Consider the following 20,965-nt stretch of genomic DNA (forward strand, 5'->3'; position numbering starts at 1 on the left):
TAAAACAAAGAAACTGATTTTTTCCTGACTGAGCAGATCTCTTGGATGTTTTCCTCAGCTTCTGTATCTTCTAGCAGAGGACACTTGCAAGAAAACATCATTTTCATTGCTTTTGAGTACATCTCGCCTTGCTGCTTTGTCTTTCTCTGTAGTCATCGTTGTTTTCAGCCAGAGGCAGTCAGAGTTAAGCAAGATCTGCATGGACCCAAATCAACGCTCACCAGATTGATTCTCTCTGCACCCTACTAGGATTCACTCAGCTGTCTGCTCTTGTCTCACAGATCCAGAATCTTCCCAAAGTAATCCGGTCCTCTGCACTGTGCCCACTGGAGAGTTGAAAGAAAGCCCCATGTGTCTTTTGGCTCCTTCTGTACATGAGGGGTTCTTCTGATGCAGTTGGTCTGCTGTGAGAGTTGATAGTATATAACCGTGTATTGAGTTGGCCAAAAAGTTCGTTCGGGATTTTCCATAAGATCTTATGGAGAAAACCTAACGAACTTTCTGGCCAACCCATTATATTATTTCCAGATGCTTCGCTCAGTTCCCGACTATACTGCTCTGTCCTCTCCAGGAGCAGAGCCTTACCCCTGACATCCCACACCCCAGAGTATCAAAGCAGAGTGAGAAATCTCTAAGCGTCTAATAAAGGGAGATAAAAGCCACTAGCCCATGTCAGGAGGGTGGTTTCCTTCCTTCTCCTGCATGGGCAGACCCCCAAATACTGTTCTTACCAGGAGGAAGCCCCAGTGCCCTCCAGAGATGATCCTGCCCCCTCGAAGCTGTGGAGCTTTTGTCAAGATGTTCTCTGAGTCCAAAGCTGCCTGTGGAGTGGGGTTGCATTAATCTACCACTTAGGTTCACATCCCGGTTGTTCCCAAAAGAAAAGCCAGGCCAGTGACACCAGAGTAGGAACAAGCAAGAAGGAGAACTTTGTTTTCCTAATAGAATTGAATGATATGAATGTCCCTGAAAACAGTTTGAAACTATGGAAGGTTAGACGTGTTTTAGTATGTTACTGTGTCTGTGGCTTGTTATTAAATATTTATCAAATAGACTCTAACCTGTAGTTCATTCCAGGCTGGACTGCTGTCCCAGTAGACCTTAGTATATAATGGGGTTGTAATTATTGCAAAGAGTGACATGTTAAAATGACTGGTTTGGGGAAGATTTGATTTGTTTTTATTTTCCCCCATGGCTTTTACACACTAATGCATCAAGACAAAGAAACAATTGTAATTTACTGAGAAAAGTTGCAAGCGTCCTTAGCGATCCTCTCACATACACTTACTTATAAAGAGAGGCTAGAAGGACTTGATTTGACTTTATGTGTTACATTATTCAAAGAAAAGATGGTCTTCTTGCTGAGTCGTCACAAATACAGTATACCTCCATTCAGAGATGCTGTGTTTGACCACTACTTTTAGTTTTTCCTTCTTTCTTTATTTGGATGTGTTTATTGTTGTACATGTCTATGATATGTTCCCAAGAATTTCAGTTGTTGTTAGTTTAGAATTGAAACTGAAAATTGGCCAGGACAATGGTTGAAAGCCTTGGTGAATTTTGAAAACCCAGAAGGAAAATGTACCAGACTATATATTTTCTGGTTTGCATTTTGTCACTCTGTGTACTCTGTAATAAGCACAAACTAACAAATCTCTAAGCATGTCGTAACTTTTCTCTCTCTAAACCTTCCCTCCAGCTTATTCCTCCTGGCCCCTTCATCCCCAAAATAAAACAAAAAACAAAATCAACAATGAGGAAGAGGAGCTCTATGCCTTAATAGAGTAGCTCATTTGCTTTTCAGAGTTTACTCTCTCAGAAAACATATTCTGAAAAAGTTATTTTCAATGATGTGCTTCTTAATTCCTTGTGTTTTTTCTTGCTTTTTTACTTTACTTGAGATTCATGCCATTCTGATCTTTTTCAACCGTTCAGCAGATAAATTGGGCCTGTCTCTTTTTTTATATATATGTATATAATATTGCAATTTGGAGTATGGTAAAATTGTTCAAGCTTCATGTCCCCTGCTTTGTGTTGCAAGTTCCTCTGTCTTACTGGCTATGATGATATTTCATTAATACACAAGCTAGTGAAAAAAATCACACTTTGTTTGCAGAGGCCCTGGCATGTTTACGTTTTATTCAATAACAAATTCCTTTCTGAGTGAATAGGGGAAGCAGGATTTCTCTTTTGATATTTCATCCAGCCCTGTGTTTCTGTTAAGAGGGGGATGATGATGTCACTTGCATATTGTCCTAGAAAGTTCATGGCATTTGTATTCAGAAGACCTGGGTTTAGATTCCAGCTTTGCCACACACCTGGGTATGTGAGCCCAGGCCAGGCGCTTTGGCAATTTAGTCTGTATTTTTTTCATCTGTGAATTAAAAACGAGAAGTCTGTCTCTTTTGTAAATCCTCTTTGAAATGAGGCAGCATTAGTATAATGAGAATATCTTCCATACAAGGATGTTGTGAATATTAAATGCTACGTTACATAAACTGTAAATCACTGTGTATATGTTAGTTATCTTCTTTCAAATTGGATTCTCAGTTGTAACTGACCACCCTCAGAGGCTGCTACTAATACCAAAATAGCAAGTAGAGAGATAGACTTATTTGGTCACAAAAGAAACTGAAAGGATGTGTTTCAAAACATTCTTCCCCACTGTTGTTTGTTTTAAAGGCAATGGGACCCCAGTAAGCAAAGTCTTCTAGGTCTTGGCTGAAGGGAGCAGAAACCCACCTTAACCCAGTGAGAACTTGTCAACGTGGCTCCAGGGGTGGGCCTGGCTTTAGACACTTTTTAGTAAGAACAGAATTACAATTTCTCAGTGTCATTGAATTGGTCATTTTAAAAAGATGTTTATAAGCTTTGTGTGGTTTGTGCATTTTGCCTTAAAGCATAGAGCACAGAATAATTTGAAATTTATATTGTCATGTTTGATTTCAGAAAGTCAAGTGAAAGAGAATCCTTTTTTGGGGAGAGATATTGCTTTACTTTATACATCAAGACTAGCTGATTTTAAAAAGAATTAAAGTCCCTGAAGAGGGCCATAATTATAAGTTCAGGGCTATTTCAAAATTAGGAAGGAAATGGTAAATTTTTTTAATTTATTTTTTATTGAAGTGTAGTTGAATTACAGTGTTGTATTGGAAATGGTAAATTATTGCAGTATGGCATTTGAAAGAATTCTCTCAAACCCTTAGGAGAGTATTAGAAGTGTGGCTGGTGTGTTCCTGACTTCGTTGGGGGCGGGGGGTGGGGTGCCCTGTGGTCGTATTACAGTAGTTCCCTCAGATCTCAAGTTCTAGGCCCTCAGTGCTCATATGTAGGATATCCTCTCTTTTCCAGGGGTTCTGCTCCCTAAATACATATGTGAGTGGCTGGAGGGGCTGACATGTGCAGCCCCAGCATCTCTGAGGCCCAGCCAGTTCTGAGTCCTAGGCTGCCTCATGGATCAGAGCCCCTGTCTATTCCTTCCCCGCCCCAGCACCCGCTGCCGTCTCCAGCCCTGTTCCATTGTCCTCTGCCACTTGGTCCGTCTCGCGTCTTTGTCCCAAACCACACACCAGGCTCCAGATGCACAGTCTTCCTCTTCAACTCTTTGGAAATGTTTTCACTTTTGTGAACTTTTGATCCCATAATAGGAGTTCAGTGCCTGTGTCCAACAGTCTGCTAATTTTCTCTTCAGTCAGCATTTTATCAACTAAGTACCAAGTGCTTTCCTTTGTTCTAGGGATAAAGACGAAAAAGGTGAGCTAGGAGCTCACCACCTAGTGTGCATAAGTGATTATAATATAATCCACACTCAGGTAGGTCCTGGGCTAGATGCAACTGGTAAGGCTCTATAGTCACCTCTTTAGAAAACAGAGATGGAGGAATCGAGGACCAAAAGAAGTGTCTTAGGATGCTCGGCATTATGTGGGGAGCTGAGCAGAAGTGCTGGGCCTGGGGCTGGAGGACAGAGAGAGATGAAGGGAGACAGTAGAACGTATGTTTACAGTGCAGATAGTCAAAGAACAGGCCCTTCGTGATGTTGTTACCTCCTTACCTGGTAATGAGACTTAGCTGGTCATGGGGTCTCTCCTTGATTGGAATTATCCAAACCCAAGTATTTAAAACCTTCCATCTCCTTGTGTTGACTTTCAGACCTAGCTTGAAACGCATGAAGCACAGAGGCAGTTCTGTTGCTTCAGGGAGAGCCCTGACTCATATCCTAAACATATTGGACAGATTCTTGTTAAAGTAAAGATGTGGTTTCACTTTTCACAAATAGAAGAGGCAACCCGATCCAGTGAATGAGGTAGTGGGTTTGACTCTCTCAAGCTGTCGCACACACTAGCAAAATAAAATATGCTGTTTACAAACATGCCAGCACAGAGAAGGCCTTCAGCAAGGCACAGCGGAGCTTCATCTTTCCTTTCTCTTTAATTCCCAAACTTATAAGATGTATTTATTCTTTGTGGCTCTTACAAAGAATGCCCAATAACTTATTTTTAATTTCCAAATTGCAGGCCTGTTTATTTAGTTCTTATCTAGTTCTCATCTAGTTCTCTCAAAGGATACATGTTTCCTTTCTTTGGCTTTTATCCAAAATGTGGAGACTGTTTATTGATTTTCTTTAGAGAGTTCACAGGATCCACATGCCCGTTAAGAGGGAAAAGAGAAGGTAAATGTGAAAGGAAAAGAAAATCATGTTGCGAATGATTTGTTCTACCTATTCTGGTTTTACACACCCAGGATAAACTCTTGGAGAGGCCATACCCAGAACTTACTTTAGATTTGTTATAAAGATTAGAGAACCAGCCCCCAGGCTTCACTTCTGGATATGAGACACTCCAGAGTGTTCTTGGAAGAGCAGAGCCCCTCACATGGAGGGAGAAATCTTCATTCTTTCTCACTGCAAGGCCCTCTGGTGACTAGGCTTAGACACCTGGCTCCACGCAGGAGATCTTTATCAGAGAGAAGCCCGGTTTCCAAGTGAAAAAAATTATACATACACAAACATACACGTACAAACAGTGGGCTCTACAGAATGGTGCTTGTAACCTGGGTAAGGTCTTGCTGGGTCCCTATTAGTCCTGTTCTCTGTTTCCCATCCTCAGAAGCAATCTGGGGCTGAGGGATGGGGAATTGGGAGTCGGGGGGGTTTTCCCACAAAACACCTTGTCTGTCTTCTCTCCAGCATCTCTCAAACATCCATCCTCCCCTGCATGCCAGTGTTTGCTTTCTGTGAACTTTCATTGTGTGGACACATAGGCAGAGATGGCCATCACAGATATCCTCCCTGGACCCCTCTTGCCCATCATCTTCTGAAGACCCTTCTTCAGAAAGTGTGGCCTCTTTTTCAGGATCTAATGAATGAAGATGCCATCAATAGAGAAAGGATGCAAAGGAAAGGTGGGCCTGGGATGGCTGTCTTTATAGCTCTAGAAGGCTCCACACCTTACCCATTGGAGGAATTTAGGAAATGTTAATGGACTTAATCAATGTAAATACACTTCATGGAAAGCAACCAAACTTTGCCAAGAAGAGGTACCTTGCGTAACTAAAGAGATGCCTGTGAACTCTGACTACTTTTAGTGATAACTGTGAGCTTCTTGGTGTGAATCATAACACAAGAGTGAAAGTGACTAATATATTCATGTGGATATATCATAAGGTTTGTATCATCATGGGAGCAGTTTACTTCAAACTTGGCAATCTTCTAAGTAAATGTTTATGAAATCCTTTTGGTCACGACCAAAATAGAAATCAAAACTTTTATTATCCTGTCCCCCTAAACCAAAAGAGAGACATTATTTGGTTTTAAACCAACACAAAGATAAATAAAAACTGTTTTAAAGTCAAGATGGTAACTGACGACCTGTACTTCACATTATAAATAGTAGAAAAGTTCATAGTAGCTCATGTGCTTTTTTTAATGGTGCAAGTCTCAATCTGACAAATAGATAATGTGAAATAGACAAGATCTTCCCTTCTCCCTTCCAAAAAGAAGGAAAGCCAAACCTTGAAAGGATTAACAGCCCTTGCTTGTACAGCGTTGTCCACAAGTCGTACTCACCTTGGAGATTTACCTGCGCAAAGCATCATTGCTTTTCTTAGAAGGGCACTGCTGTATCTTATGGGGTTTCATAAAGCCCTATAATTGGAATAGCCAGGCTGAAATTTTCCAAGTCTCCCCTTTTGGCAGTGGACCTGGCTGCAGAAACATCTTAGTTGTATAAGACATCTAAAACTGTTTATCTCTTACTCCTGTCCACATTGATTTGTTTGTATTCCATGCCTGCCTTCCACAAGCCTATAAAATTTGCACTGCACTACAGTCAGGGCCAAGGCTGCATTTCTATATCTGTATATTTAAACTGAATACTCCTCTTCAATTCCTTAAAAACCTTCTCCACCTTGTGCCAGCTGCTTAAAGGGTTCCGTTGCTCCTTCTGGTTTGCTCAGATCTAAATCTAGAGATGCAGAACCTCCAGATTCCTTGTTCGTGTTCTCTGAATCTCATCAGCTCACATGCTTTTGTACCCTGATATTATGTAGTCAAGCTGTATTATTAACTCTGGCTATTTTTTTAAGTCTTGAAAGTCAGGGTGCTTTAAACTAAATAGAACCTGAGGTTGGTGCTTTGGCCAGAAAGGCTATGTTTGACTACAGATGCCTGACTTTCAGGGAATATGTCTGAATATTACTTGGCCTGAACCTTCCACCTGGTGTAATTTGCTTTCCACTTAGAAATGAACGGCTGTCATTACCCAAGTGAATGTAGAATTCTTCACCTTACCAGCAAACTTGGTTCTGATTACGTCAAATGAAAATGACAAAAGTTAATATTGATTCCTTTTTTAAAGCTTTTTAATAATTAGCTTGTAAAACGTAAGAAAAGATCTGAACATAAGTTGAAAACAACATATCTCGGTTGCCTCGAATTTTTTAAATGGTTCTCATCTTATATAGTAAATTATTTCCATGGAATTATGTGGATTTTCCCACTGCAGCCTTTCATTTTTAGGTCTTGCAATGTCCTACAGCCATTTTTATCTACCGTGCATCATCTGTTGAGATAATGAAAGTTAGCAGTTGCCTTTGTAGTAACTTCCCATATGATTCCAGTATGTTCTGTGGCATGTATTTGATAGATACTTACTCAAGAGGGGATTTTTTAAGGACTTGCTTTTCATCTGTTAGCAATTCCTCTCCAAAAAAGAAGTGTGACAAATAAGATACTCACTCTTGATTGCATTGCCTCATCCTCACTCTTTTGCCTTCATTCTGAAGATATTTCATAAGCTTTTGCCAAAGTATTCTGAATAAAACATAGCCACGTTATTTAATGGTCCAGCATAAAAAATGAATTGTTGGTTTTATATGAAGTAACTTTGACTTGGCAGGACATTGCTAGGGTGAGTCCTGTGTTGGGAACCATTTTCCTCCAGGGGAAAATCCTCTAAAAAGAATTCAGCACAGTCCCTTGAATCATCCCAATGCCTAGAAGTGAAGAAAAAGTAAAAAGAAACCACAAGGAAGATATTTCAGGAACATGGGTATTAACAAAAGATATCTGCATGATTTTTTTAAATTATTTATTTATTGGCTGTGTTAAGTCTTTGTTGCTGTGCTCTGGCTTTTCTCTAGTTACGATGAGTGGGGGCTACTCTTCATTGTGGTGCGTGAGCTTCTCCTTGCAGTGGCTTCTCTTGTTGCGGAGCACAGGCTCTAGGCACATGGGCTTCAATAGTTGTGGCACGTGGGCTCAGTAGTTGTGCCTCATGGGCTCTAGAGCACAGGCTCAGTAGTTGTGGAGCACGGGCTTTAGTTGCTCTGCGACATGTGGGATCTTCCCAGGCCAGGGATGGAACCCGTGTCCCCTGGATTGGCAGGCGAATTCTTAACCACTGCACCACCAGGGAAGTCCCGATATCTGCATGATTTTACTTCAAGTTAGATATATTGTTTAAAATCTTTTGTAAAATAATTTTTCTCTTAGTATGAACAAGTAAAGAAATCTGAGCAATTCACATGCTCAGATTTCTGTGGTTTCTATGTACCATGAAAACTGTCCAAAAGTGAAAATATTTTTTAATTAAGATTTTCCAGGGTTTCCCTGGTAGCACAGTGGTTAAGAATCTGCCTGCCAATCTAGGGGATGTGGATTTGATCCCTGGTCCGGGAAGATCCCACATGCCGCAGAGCAGCTAAGCCCCTGCGCCACAACTACTGAGCCTGCACTCTAGGGCCCACGAGCCACAACTAATGAGCCCACGCTCCTCAACTACTGAAGCCCGCACATCTAGAGCCCGTGCTCCCCAACAAGAGAAGTTATCACAATGAGAAGCCCACATACAGCAACGAAGAATAGACCCCACTCTCTGCAACTAAAGAAAGCCTGCGCACAGCAATGAAGGCTCAATGCAGCCAATAAATAAGAATAAATTAATTAAAAATTTTTTTCCATTATAATTTTAAGAAGTAAAGTTTTTACTGTATATCATCAGTCTACTCCCAACTGGATTGAAAAATCCATAATGGCAGGGGGTTTTGTCTATATTTTTAATTCACATATCTGTCCCTGTTACCCTGAACAATGGCTGGCATTTAATAGACACTGAGTACATGTTTGTTGAATGAATGATTGATTGATCACCTAATATTATCCCAACACTTAATAGAGTTATTATGACAAAGGAGATGCCCCCAATGAGGTGCCCAATCCTACCATCATTTGTGACAGTTATATACACTAATATTAATATGCTGATACTAAATTCTCTGTGCCGTTAAGAGTACAGCCATAATGTGGTTTGTGCCATCTTGGAAAGTAGCAAGAACGGTTAAATTACATCTACAGATAATACTCAAATAAACTCTTGGGTCCTCATCTTTTTCAAAATCCTTCCACTTACACTCTGATAGTTGTAAGGAACAGTTATTTTAGCCTATCCTCACCTTTTTTTTAGAGATGGCAACAAGCAGTAAAATACCCAAAGGTAAAGCAAAGGAGGATGGTAACCACTTGGGTGATTTAGATTTGGCCGAATAATATTACTTTGCAGAGTAACATCTGAGATTAGGTGGTTGTTTCATATTGAACTTGGGCCTATTTTGATGGTCATTTCCAGAGATGAAATATTCAAATAAAATGATTAGCAAATACAGAGAGTAAATAAAATTCTGCTGTAACCTCTTTGTGATCACCTAGGGTTCAATATAGAAATAGGCTCCCTCCACAACTCGGCGATTAACTGGGAAGCTTTGTTGTGCTTGTTCAGTGAAGGCCTGAAGCCTGCCTGCTTCCTACCCCATGCAGGGAAGGAAAGCAGACTTTGGAGCCGAATCCTAGCCTTCCACCAAGTACCTGCTGTTACCTTGGGTGAGTCACTTACACCATCACCCCTTTCTTTGTGTCCTTAGCTGTAAAGTGGGGAATGTCGTATCTGTTTTGCAGAGCAGTTACGAAGATGAGCTGAGATCAGGTGAGCACGGAGCCTGTTGTGCAGTAGGTCTGAGGACATCCGTGTTGCCTTCCCCTTCTTGTATTAACTTAGGTCTGTATTGCACTGAACAGACTGAAGTTCTGAGACAAGAATTTTCTCCCCACTCTCTCCACCACCATGACCCTTTCTCTGCTCTTCAGAAGCCCGGGCGTGGAGTCCTGGGCAATATTTCTCAGACTTTTGTCTTTCATGGGCAAGTAAAATTTTACCAAAAACTTCATCACTATAGTGATGCTTTTTATTTTGCCAGTTGGACTTACAAAAACATGCCATCTACTGTCTACATCATATCACAAAAGACAGAATATTTTTATAACCCAAAGAGAGTATAAGCTACAACTAAAGACTGTCCTCATCATTGTTTGATCTCTCATCAGAGATCAGAAACAGTCCAGTTGGCCGGCATTTTAGAACCTCTTTTTCCTAAAGCCTGACACAAGAAAGATGATTTCCTTCTTCACTATGGAAGCAACTCTGTCCCCTAAATGAGACCCTGTGGCGGCAACCCCTGAGACTGGCATGGAGGTAGGTCAGGAGGCCTGTCCATTCAGACCATTTCTCCAGGGATGCGAGACAGGCCATCACCCCCTGTCAAGCCTGTTCAGCTGTTACCATTTAGGGGCCTGAGTCTGTATTGAGCCTGGGGCTTGGAGACTTTCCCCAGCCTTAAATGCCCATAAATTAAAGAGTCTGTTTTTAAACATGGGTCATGGAAAAAGACACACTGGCGAATAGGGGAGAAGGTGTGAAGCCCACTTGGGGCAGCAAATCAAATCAGTTCTGACCTGATGCAGTGGAAAACCGAGGTAAGGGGTATATGTGACTTCTGCTACTTTAGCTCTTCCGTGGACATCTCTTTTTAACCACTCAGCATTAAGGAGCCCCTTGTTCCAGTTCCCATGCTACTAATTTGAAAAATACTTGATTTGGTTCTGTGCAGTTGAGAGAACATTGAGTAAATGACTACTAGGTATAGAGGACTGTGTTAGGGGCAGGGTACTGGGTCTGTAAATACTGGTCAGTCTCCATGATAACTATTCTTTTTATAAATATACCAATTATAAAGGCCATTTACATGTGCACACTTGAAAAAATAGCATTTCCATTGGTGCTTTATGTCATTACACTGATGACACAGGTGCTGTCGGTAGGATTCCCCTACACCGAGGATTTCTTGTCACCCATGCATTCTGGGGGGGATTCGTTATTCAATATTTCATGTGTGTGTACGAGGCATTCCAATCTCTAGGAGGAACCTGGGGCTTGAGGGGAAAAGGAGCTGATATGGGTCCTAGATCAGGCTCTTATTGGGCCTCAAGGGCTGGGACTGCTGGTTTGGTGCCCAAAACATGAAAAAAATTCTGCTTCTGCGCTACATTCCCTTTCTCTTATTTTCGTATCCCTCTCTGGGGAAAGATATTCTCTTGGCCCAAGGCCTAGAAGTAGTAAGAAAACAGGCTGCCTCCAAGGCTTAGGGCAGGTGGTTTAAGCTAGCTCTGGGCTTTAGAGAAGAATGCTTTTTGTAGGTATTCTTTTCCCCCTTGGAGCTTCATCTTTAGAAGCCTCTATTGCTGTTGGCAGCAGGATGAGGTTGTAAGCCTGGGGACCAGACCCAGCCAGCCTCTAGACCTGCTGTAATCTAGGCTTTAAGCTAGAAGCTAAAAGAGCTCCTTCTGACCAGGGGGAACATAAGTTCTGCTTTGCCCTGACCCAACCTGGATACTACACTTATCCTGGTTTAATTATTAATAGTGTTCCCTTCCACTCTCAGAGATGTCCTGATGGTTTGGACACCCTACTTGTGAGTCACTCACTGACATATAACCCTCCCTGTCTTACCAGAGCCACAGTGAAGTTTGGTGCCAGAGCTCCAAATAACAGTGTGCATGTGGCCAGAGTAACCCCAGCCCCACCCTGTCTCTCAGGAAGCTGCAGCCACTATGGAAGACTGGTCTGGAATTTAGGTTTTCCCAAACCTGGACAGAAATCTACCCATTTCACGTCAGTCCAGCATCTGGTGCTGTGAGAGTTGTACTGACAAGACTAAATACACCACCAAACCAGAAATGAAGGTTTAAGAGTTGAGGGTATGAGATCAAAGTAGAATCTTAAACCCCAAGTCTGGGCCCTTGATCAGACTTCTCTAGCAAACACAGTATCCTCCAACTCGAGAAAGACAGTATATTTTCAAATGACCTGTTTTTCTTTCTGCATAATCAAATGATACAGCAGAATGAGGCTGGGCTTCGAGTCAGAATGGGATTTGATCCTGCTTGTGCGCTGATTAGCCGTGTGCGTGAACTCAGGCAGGGAAATTTACCTTTCCCTGTTTTGTCATCTGCTTTATGAAGGCAACTTTTTCTCAAGGCTGGTGGTTGTAGGGATTTAGATATGATGTTGCATACGGAGCCTGTTAGATACATGGAAAGTTTCGTTTCGTTTCCCTTCCTTACTCAGAACTTCCAGGCAAAGGGAATAAGGGGTTGACTGGAATAATGTTCAGAATGGGAACAAAATGTCTTCAGAGGAAAGTATCACGCGTAAGTGGCATTTTTTTCAGCAGTGAGGTGACGAAGGATAGCCCTGGACAATTGCAGTGCCCAGTGGACATTGTTGGCAGGAGACTGGGTAAGGACTGCAGGGATATAGGAAGGAGTGGGGAGATGACCCTGTCATTGTCCTGAGATTATCACACCCAGAGAGGTACTGGGCTGTAGCTGTAGTCACTTTCTCTGTGGTTTAGGTTCTCTTTTCTTGGCAGAAGCTTGGCCATCTTACAAGGAGGAACCCCAACCTATGAGTCAGCTGGACATGGCTTTTCAGGAAGTAGTTGGACTATGGAATCTCTGCCAAAGCCTACAGAGTGCTTCTGGTGCCCCAATATGGTGTTTCCCCTGAGATGATAAATTCCTAAGGACAAAGATTCTGTTTTACCTACCGTATAATCCCTCAAGTTGCAGACTCAGGACCTTGAATGTCAGGTGAAAGAAAGTGAACCCTTTAATCTCTCTTGAAAACTTGATAAAGATTTCATCATCGCCTCGTAACAGGCCTCTCTGACCGCCACTCTGAACCACCCCCCCACCCCCCTGCAGAGCACTCTCTCTACTGCATCAGCAGTATTTTTCCAATGATGCGGAATTCATCATGTCCCTCTCCGTGCAGTATCCGTTGGCTACTTATTGTTTATCACCAGCTAGTGTTCTCTTGTGCCTCAGTTTCCTCATCTGTAAAATGAGGATAGAAATGATAGGATGTTTTGGGGTCAAGATGAGTATATGTGTGTGCGTGTGTACATGCATGCATGCACACATATGTACACACACGTTCATGTATATGCACATACACATACATGTAGCTTCCCCTTCAGCCTCATCTCTCATCCAAATCCCCCCTTTGCCATTCTCTGAGTTGGCCATTCTGAACGTCTCTTTTTCATGATGTCACCATGTTTTTTTCTCTCGTCTAGAACTTGTAACGTGCTGTTCTCCCTTCCTAGACACCTCCTCTGCTGCCTCGCCTGGCTGTCTGCTATTCTTCCTTCAACATAACTATCGTCTCTTCTGCGAAGCCTTGCCTGATTCTCCAAGCCTAGGTTAATCTAGTGCCGCTTCCAGCACTCATTCGTTGGCCCAGCATCTCTCCAGGGCACCTGTGTTCCATAGCCTAACATTTATCCATTGCATTTGTCACCTTGGGTTGTAATTGTCTCTCTGCTCATCAGCCCCTCTCCCAGAAACTGTCAGCTCCATGAGGGAGGAACACTGCTCTTCTGGTCCCCTTCACCTCTGTGTCTCCAGCACCTAGCCCAGCACTGAGCTCATTAACAGACACTTGGAAATACTCATTATTAGTGTTTTATAAACAAATGAGTCGGTGAAGCCATGCTACTAAAGAAGCCTCTCCTCAGGAATTAAGTTTGGTTGATGAGTGGATCCACGCTTTGAGCACATGTGTGGAATAGTGTCTGCCTAACACAGTTTATTCCTGCTGATGTTGTTATACATGGTATCTTGCACTGGGTATTATTTAAACACCAAGAATCTGAAATTTCAGAATTCATTTCTAATTCTTCAGGTAACTTCTTCATCTCCATAGAAAGCTCCAGTTTTCCTCATAAAGAAAAACACAATTAAAAAATTGCTTTGAATTGCTTTTAGGCTCTTCTATGGTATTTTGAGAAGCAGCTTATGCAGGAGGTCAGTCTTGTCCATAATGGCGAAGGCGTAGCAATAGGTGTGACCTCGGGAGTCAGCTGCTGTGTGTGTTGGGAGGGGGGCGGAAGAAGTGCGTAGAGTCGTTAGCAACTCAGAATTATCTGTAGACTTAGAGTGGTTTACCGTCTGACTCACGTCTTTCTCATGAAACCCCCTCCAGACCATTCTAGGCCATGGCAACCTTGTCTAGGTTTGACCTCCCGTTGTTGTTCGTAAGACCCCTTCCCGCCATCATTACCATGTACCATTAGTTACTGTCCCATGTGTTGTCACGTGTCCTTAGCTAAAGCACAGGCTTCTGGAGAACACAGACTTCATCGCCCATGTCTTTCGATAAATACCTCTTACTGTCACATGCAGCTTTATGTACTAAATGAGTACTCAGTCCTTTGTTTTATAAAAAGCGAAATATTAACAAAATGTTTAGGTTATAATAAGTGAAAAGATAAGACTGACTTCAAATTTTAAAGAACACATGCAAAGAGGACTAAAAGGAAATACAGCATAAGCACAAGCTGAACTATGTTTCAATAGCTGATGGTGGGTAACTTATTTTCTATAATTTTCTAGATTTTTCCACTTTTTCTACAATCAATTTTTATTATGAACAGAACCCCACAAGTGTTATGATTTTTTAAACGAAGGTTTTCCTGCCCCATTTAGTGTTAAAACCTATGGCCACCCCTTGTTGGCAGGTAGAAGCAGATGTTGGGGTTAAACCATCTTATTGCAGCATAATTTACCCATTTGTTAGGCTGATCAGGATAAGATTGTGCTGACCGCATTCTTTTGTTGGAAATTTGAAAATATTTTGTCTGGAGAAGCAGTTAAGGGCAGTGCTGCCATGGTGTGTATTTGGAGCTATGCCTAAGAACTGAGAAGTTACGTAATGCTGAGAAATTAAGATGATAACCCAATTTTCTTAACAAATCCCTTAAAAATATTCTCTTGGCAATATTATGCTATCCTCCCTGATTTGTCCAAAGCATAACCTTAGGTCTTCGAGACTGGATTTCATAGAAAGTAACTGCTAGCTAGTGTGGCTCTGGTAGCAGTCACCCTTTATGAAGTTTGTCTCGTGTCACTTACATTATCTCATTTCTTCTTCACTGCAACCAAAGGAGAGAGGGGTTGTTATTTATTCATATTTTATTGATGAGGAACCTGCAACCAAGAGAGGTTAATCAGTTTACCAAAAGTGGCCCAGCCCACTAAGGGGCCAAGCCAAATGCTTATGGAGTGTCTGCCATGAACACAGCCCTCTGCTGGGTGCATTGTGTTGTGTGGTCCATCCCTCCAAGAAGCTGAACAACCTCTAGAGAGGGAGGATATAAACAGATAAAACACGTAAGTGGTGAAGATTCAGGGACACTTTGGGAGCACAGAGGAGGCAAGAACTGGTCAAGATGCCTCAGCCTGGCGCTGAGTGACCTGTGCTCTCCCACCCTACCCACCCCCACTCACGTCCTTGTCCATCATACACCCCCCCATGCTCACGTGCTTCTGCTGTCAACAGGTGACAGTGCCTCTCCTGCCCATCTCTGCATCTGCAGCAACCTCCAGCCGTTAACAATGAGCATCCGTATTCGTGTCCTTAATATGCACTGTCATCACTTTTATACATTGATTCTTCACAACTACAATATTAAAGGAATTGCCCTTGCTTTTCAGAGGAAGAAAATGAGGGTTTGAGAGCTCAGATAACGTGCTCAGATGTATAGTTAGGAAGTGATGGGCCTAGGAATTCAGTCCTGTTCTGTCTGATTCCCAGGCCTGTGACCTTAGCCACCTGCTATCAGTGCCTTCATGCCCATCTTTATGTGCCCCATACTGCTTGTCCTGAATGATAAATGCTGCCTCCATGGAAGCCTCTCCTGTGTCTCCCGCACCAAAACTCCCATGGCCCTTGGTGGCCTTTCTCCACTTCTCCTGTGCTTTATGGTACCAGGGCCCGTGACCACTTCTGATTGGACCCTGTGCTCTCTGGGATGCACCAGTGCTGTGGATGCAATAGAACCTGGGGTTCTCCTTCACCAGGTAGCTCCTGGGTATGCTTGGGAAGAGAAATTTAATTTTGAAATTTCAAAGAACCAGGCTTCCTCCCTCTCTCAGACTTCATGAGAGGGAGATATGGTAGATATTTGAATGCCAGTTTCATTTCACTTTTAAATAATCAGTACATTTCAGTAAGTCTCCTACCTGGAGTCTCCGATGCCAAATAAGAAGAAATGCTCACCTATGAGTTGCTTGAAAACGGTGACATTTATCAGAGGTATTAGCACCGATATAATTGGAGTATACAAATGCCAATATCACAATTAAGCTACTGGCCAGTATACCTGTTCCTTGATACGGCAGCCACTTCCTTTCCTCACTTCTGTGTCCATGGTATGAGATCAGTGCGTTTGTGGTTGAGAAAACATTTGAAGTTCTTTAAACATTTGAAGTTCATCTAGAATGACAGATGGTGGTAATATTAATATGCAGGTCTGGTTTGCTTTGGGACCACCTATGTGTCATGATACTTGTAACCACAAGATGTCAGTGTGGTATCAGTCCTGGGTGTCAGAATGAAAACCGCCATCCTCAGTTTATAAGTCAGAAGAGGAAGACACAGTCCAGGAGGTTGGCTTGCCTTGCCCATTTCCTCGGGCTGCGGTGTTAGTCCACAGGCTGCCTTTCCTATTCATTTTCCCTGTGCAGTTTTCCACTGGTTCACACCTCATCAGGAGGCTTTTCTTAGTTCTCTCTCTAAATGTAAATACTTTCCTACCTCCTACTTATGCACAAATAACCTCAGGAATCCCCCCATTTTGGTGTTATCTCAGCACTTTAAAAAATTTGCAAAAGGGTATAAGTAACAGCATAGTTTTCTCTCTCTGTAAGAAAGGTTTTTAAGTAGTTGAGGATGCGGGAAAAACAGTATCTCTAGTCATGGTACTGGTAGGGTTTTTTTTTTCCCCTTTCTCTTTATTTTTTGGTTAAAGCTTCACCTCAAGAGAAAAAAGGAGGAGCTTGTATTAACCATGCAAAAGCAAGCAAAAGAGGGGGAAGTAGTGCTCAGGGAAGAACACAGATGTGTGGAAGCCCTGGTGTGCTCCTGCAGCCTTCATAGAGAGGAAGGTATGTTATGGCCATTTTTCTGATGAAGAAAGATTAAATATCCCTCCCATGGTCAGTTACCTAGCAAACAAGTGCCAGAGCCTGGATTTGGACCTGGGTCTGTTTGTCCCCAGAGCCTGTGCCTGCCCAAAGCCTGGTAACATTACTTTAAAAAAAAATTTTTTTTTTCAATTGAGTATAGTTGATTTACCATGTTATATAAGTTCCAGTTGCACAACATAGTGATTCATTATTTTTAAAAGCTGTATTCCATTCATAGTTATGATTGGTCACATTGCTCCTGTTCAACTGTCTGCATCATAAAAAATGAGGAGGAGCCTGAAGAATCCATGCACTTACTAGTTGGCTAATATCTGTCACGTCCTGGCTGCAGGGAAGATCCATGTTGTGGATAATACAAAGACCTATTAAATATATTCTCTGCCCTCAAGGAGCAAAACAAAATTAAGGAGAGGGATGAAAAACGGCATGGATTCACAGGTCAGTAGAAAACAGTCAGAGGGCAGTGGCATTTCCTTGGAATGATGGAGGGCAAAGCAGAGGGCAGGGCTCTGGTCCAGCACTAGTTCCAGCCCTTCTATGGGCCCTTTATTATATCAGCCTGAAATAAATCTGCTAAATGAAAAGAGTGTTACTAAGGTGGCCTCTACCTTGACTTTCTGTGGTTCTAAGATGGAATATGAGAAGGGAGGCTAATCCAAGCCGCCAGAGGTTGCCACCCATGCATGCCTTTGTAACCCAGAAGCGGTAAGATTACACTTAATCCTCTCTTTAGGTGGTCTGGTCCAAGGAGGACAGGTGAAAGCAAGACAGGAGGCATGGCCTGGTGTGGCAGGGCTGTTTCCAGTTTCCCGGCCCATGGCTTAGATGTGGAGGAGAACAGGTTTGAAGCTTCTGGAAAGATTTGGTGGGGGAAATAGCAGAGTGCTTCTGGCTTACAACTTTAGAAGTACTGTGTCAGTGTGAAGAACTTGGCGAGGATGAACAGAGGAGCCACAGGGATGACTGGACATTTGAAAAATAAGACCTGAGAGGAGAGGTTAGAGAAACAGGGGTTATGTAACCTGGAGCTCCTCAGAGGTGACTTTGCAGACTTCTTCTAGAACAGGACTCTCAGTACCTCAGTACAGAAAGCAGTGACTGACCCTGTTGGTCCATATCGAGTGAGGACCGACGCCAGCTGAGCCACGAACATTTTGGATTTGATCCATGAAAAAGTCTTCCCCGTGCAGCAGCTCTGAAACACAGAATATATCATGGACAGAAGTTGATAGAATTTTCTTTTTTCCTGTCTTAAAAAAAAAACAAAAAACACAACAAAAACAGAATACAGTAAAACCTTTCAATAATTATGGTGCTGGAGGACAGGCTTAACTCGATATCATAGAATATGTTGTGTCGGGCTTGTTCTGTGTTTGGTTTGAGGGGGACATGATCGGCCCACAGAATATCAGGTTTCATATAACAGTGAATGGTATTTGTTATAATGATGGTTCTGGAGAGGATGACCATACCATTTTTCTTCAAGTCTGTAACAGTTTGGAGAGTGAAATGGAGTGCTATTAATAACATCCTGAGCCAATAGGCATAAAATGATATTGTCCTGACAAACTGTGACGAGTGGTTACCCTGATTCTGGGATTAAGAGTAATCTTCTTAAAATATAAATCTCATGTCCTCTCCTGCTTAGACTCTACCACCCTTCTCCCAGCCTCCTCCCCGCACTCCTGCCCCTCCTACCCCATCCTGCCCTTTGCCCGGCTAGCTTCTTTCATCCTCTACATCTTGGCTGAAATGTCACCTTCTCAGAAAGGCATTCCTTGACCTGCTTGCTGAGATTCTCCTTTTCATCTTCTGGCTTGTTTCCTTCAAAGAAATGGTCACAGATTGAAATTATTTCCTTTTGACTGTCTTTTTCACCAAAATGTACACATCCTGAGGGCTGGAATCACCTCTGGCTATTTCACTGGGGTCTCATCAATGCTGCACTCGATGTCCAGGAGACAGGGACGGATACAGACGTGCAGAACAAATGACTCACTACATGTGGCTCCACGTTGACTGGTTACTCTCCTGACTTTCCCCGGCACCCAGAAGGTCTAAGCTTCTCAAGTAGGATTCAGCTGCATCATATAAATTCTTTCATTCAGCAGAATTGACTGAACATCTATTGGGTGTACAATCCTGTGTTCAGAGAACCTAAACCAGCCCCTGTCCTTCTTGAATGTAGGGTATCTGGCTGAGGAGGCAGCACAGAAACATTCACAGGTTGAATAAGGGTATATGCCACGTGTACTGATGAAGAGACCAGAACCATCGCTCAGCCTCCCTGATGTCATATACATGGTAGTATATACGCACTTATTTCCTTATTGACCTTTTCCCTTCCCAGAGAAAGATTAAATATCCCTCCCATGGTCAGTTACCTAGTAAACAAGTGCCAGAGCCTGGATTTGGACCTGGGTCTGTTTGTCCCCAGAGCCTGTGCCTACCCAAAGCCTGGTAACGTTATTTAAAAAAAATTTTTTTTGAGTATAGTTGATTTACCATATTATGTAAATTCCAGTTGTATGTTATGATTCATTGTTTTTAAAAGTTATATTACACTCATAGTTACGATTGGTAACATTACTCTTGTTCGACTGTCTGCACATAGTAGGTGTTCAGTGGATATGTGTGGAGTGAAAGACTGAAAGAGGGAAAAGCAAGCATAGGACCCCTGGGCTGTGTTTAAGACTTTTATGGAGGCTTTGGGGATGGGTTGGCTTTGACGCCACGGAGGGGTGGAGGGAACGAGGTAATAGCACAGATAAGGACAAAGAGGAACCGAGTAGGAGCACACTGTTGGTCTAGAAATCAACCCAGTAAGCTCTCAGTTTTACTTCTTCAACTCCCAAATGATGTCCCCTTGGCCCCCCTCCCCTCATCCTCACTCCCTCAGTCTGGGCGAGACCCAAGGCGGAGGTGTCGGGAGAAGGCTGGCCGCCGCACACATTCCTTGGTATTGGCGTTCAAACAGCCGAGCGAAAACAGCCCTCCTCAGGAACCCGTGGGCAGCCGTGAGCGCCCCACGATTACCGCGATTAGAGTGCTGTTTAGGGGTCGTCTAGACCTCTTACCCGCCTCGTCCTGCACTCCAGTGCTAGCAGGTCCACCACCTGTTTTTAACTCCTTTGGAGATTGGAATGTAAGAAACCAGTATGTTAATTTCAGCGACTGTCAGGAACCGTGGCTGAATTAGAAAGGCCCCTGGAGCAGAGGGAATGGGCTTTCCCTCTGCCCAAATGCAGTCCAGCCTGAAGCAAAGAAGGGACCTTGGCAATACCTGTGCGGCTTGCTCTGAAGGCCCTCTGTCTGTCCCTATGCCTTGAAGTTTCACCTTTCAGTTCCCTCCTGTGGGCTCAGAGGCTCTTTTTGGTCATCGTTAAAATGCCTCTGCTCTGGTGGATGTGAGGGGAGAGGCAGAGGCTGGGAGCCTAGGGTGGAGGTGGGACCAAGTTCACGTCCTTCACAGTTTTCCTCAAGGAGTAATCCTGAGAGGGGAGAGGGTGTGATCTCCATGGTGACAGAGCTAACAGTCCAAGGAGGCTCAGACAAAAAGGATCTGTGGCAACTGGTGGATGAGGGTGTGTTTCGGGCCTGCTTTCAGCACAGCATCCTTATCGAAACAAACACCAGTCCTTTTGGGGAGTTGGGGGGGGGGTTGATATGTGTGTGTATGTGTGTAATTTTCATAGTTTCACATTATATTTTAAATTATGAAATAGTTCAGAAATATTTTAAGCATACTGAAAATAATGCAAGACACCCACCCGTGTACCTACCACCTTGCTTTAACAAGCCTCAGAGTATCCGTGTCCTAATTTTTGTAAACAATCTCTTATTTTAGAATAGTTTGAGATTTACAGGAAAATTAGAGACAGTACAGGGTTATATATTCCCACACCCAGTTTCGCCTCTTATGAACATCTTACATTAGTGTAGTATACTTGTCACAATTAGGAACCAAACTGATAATTCACTAAAGTTCATACTTTATTCAGATTTCCTTAGTTTTTACTTAATATCCCTCTTCTGTTCCGGGATCCTGTCCAAGACACCATGTTCCATATGGCCATTATGTCATTT

General features: G+C 42.8%; 1 protein-coding gene across 1 annotated transcript in view; it reads left to right on the forward strand.

Annotated features, from left to right (window-relative positions):
* The window catches only part of JAZF1 (JAZF zinc finger 1), a 314,458-nt gene that overhangs the window by 139,026 nt on the left and 154,467 nt on the right, over nucleotides 1–20,965 (forward strand). The gene's annotated exons all lie outside the window — the stretch shown is intronic.

The sequence above is a fragment of the Hippopotamus amphibius genome, chromosome 4 (genome assembly GCF_030028045.1).
Source record: "Hippopotamus amphibius kiboko isolate mHipAmp2 chromosome 4, mHipAmp2.hap2, whole genome shotgun sequence".
NCBI classification, from domain to species: domain Eukaryota; kingdom Metazoa; phylum Chordata; class Mammalia; order Artiodactyla; family Hippopotamidae; genus Hippopotamus; species Hippopotamus amphibius.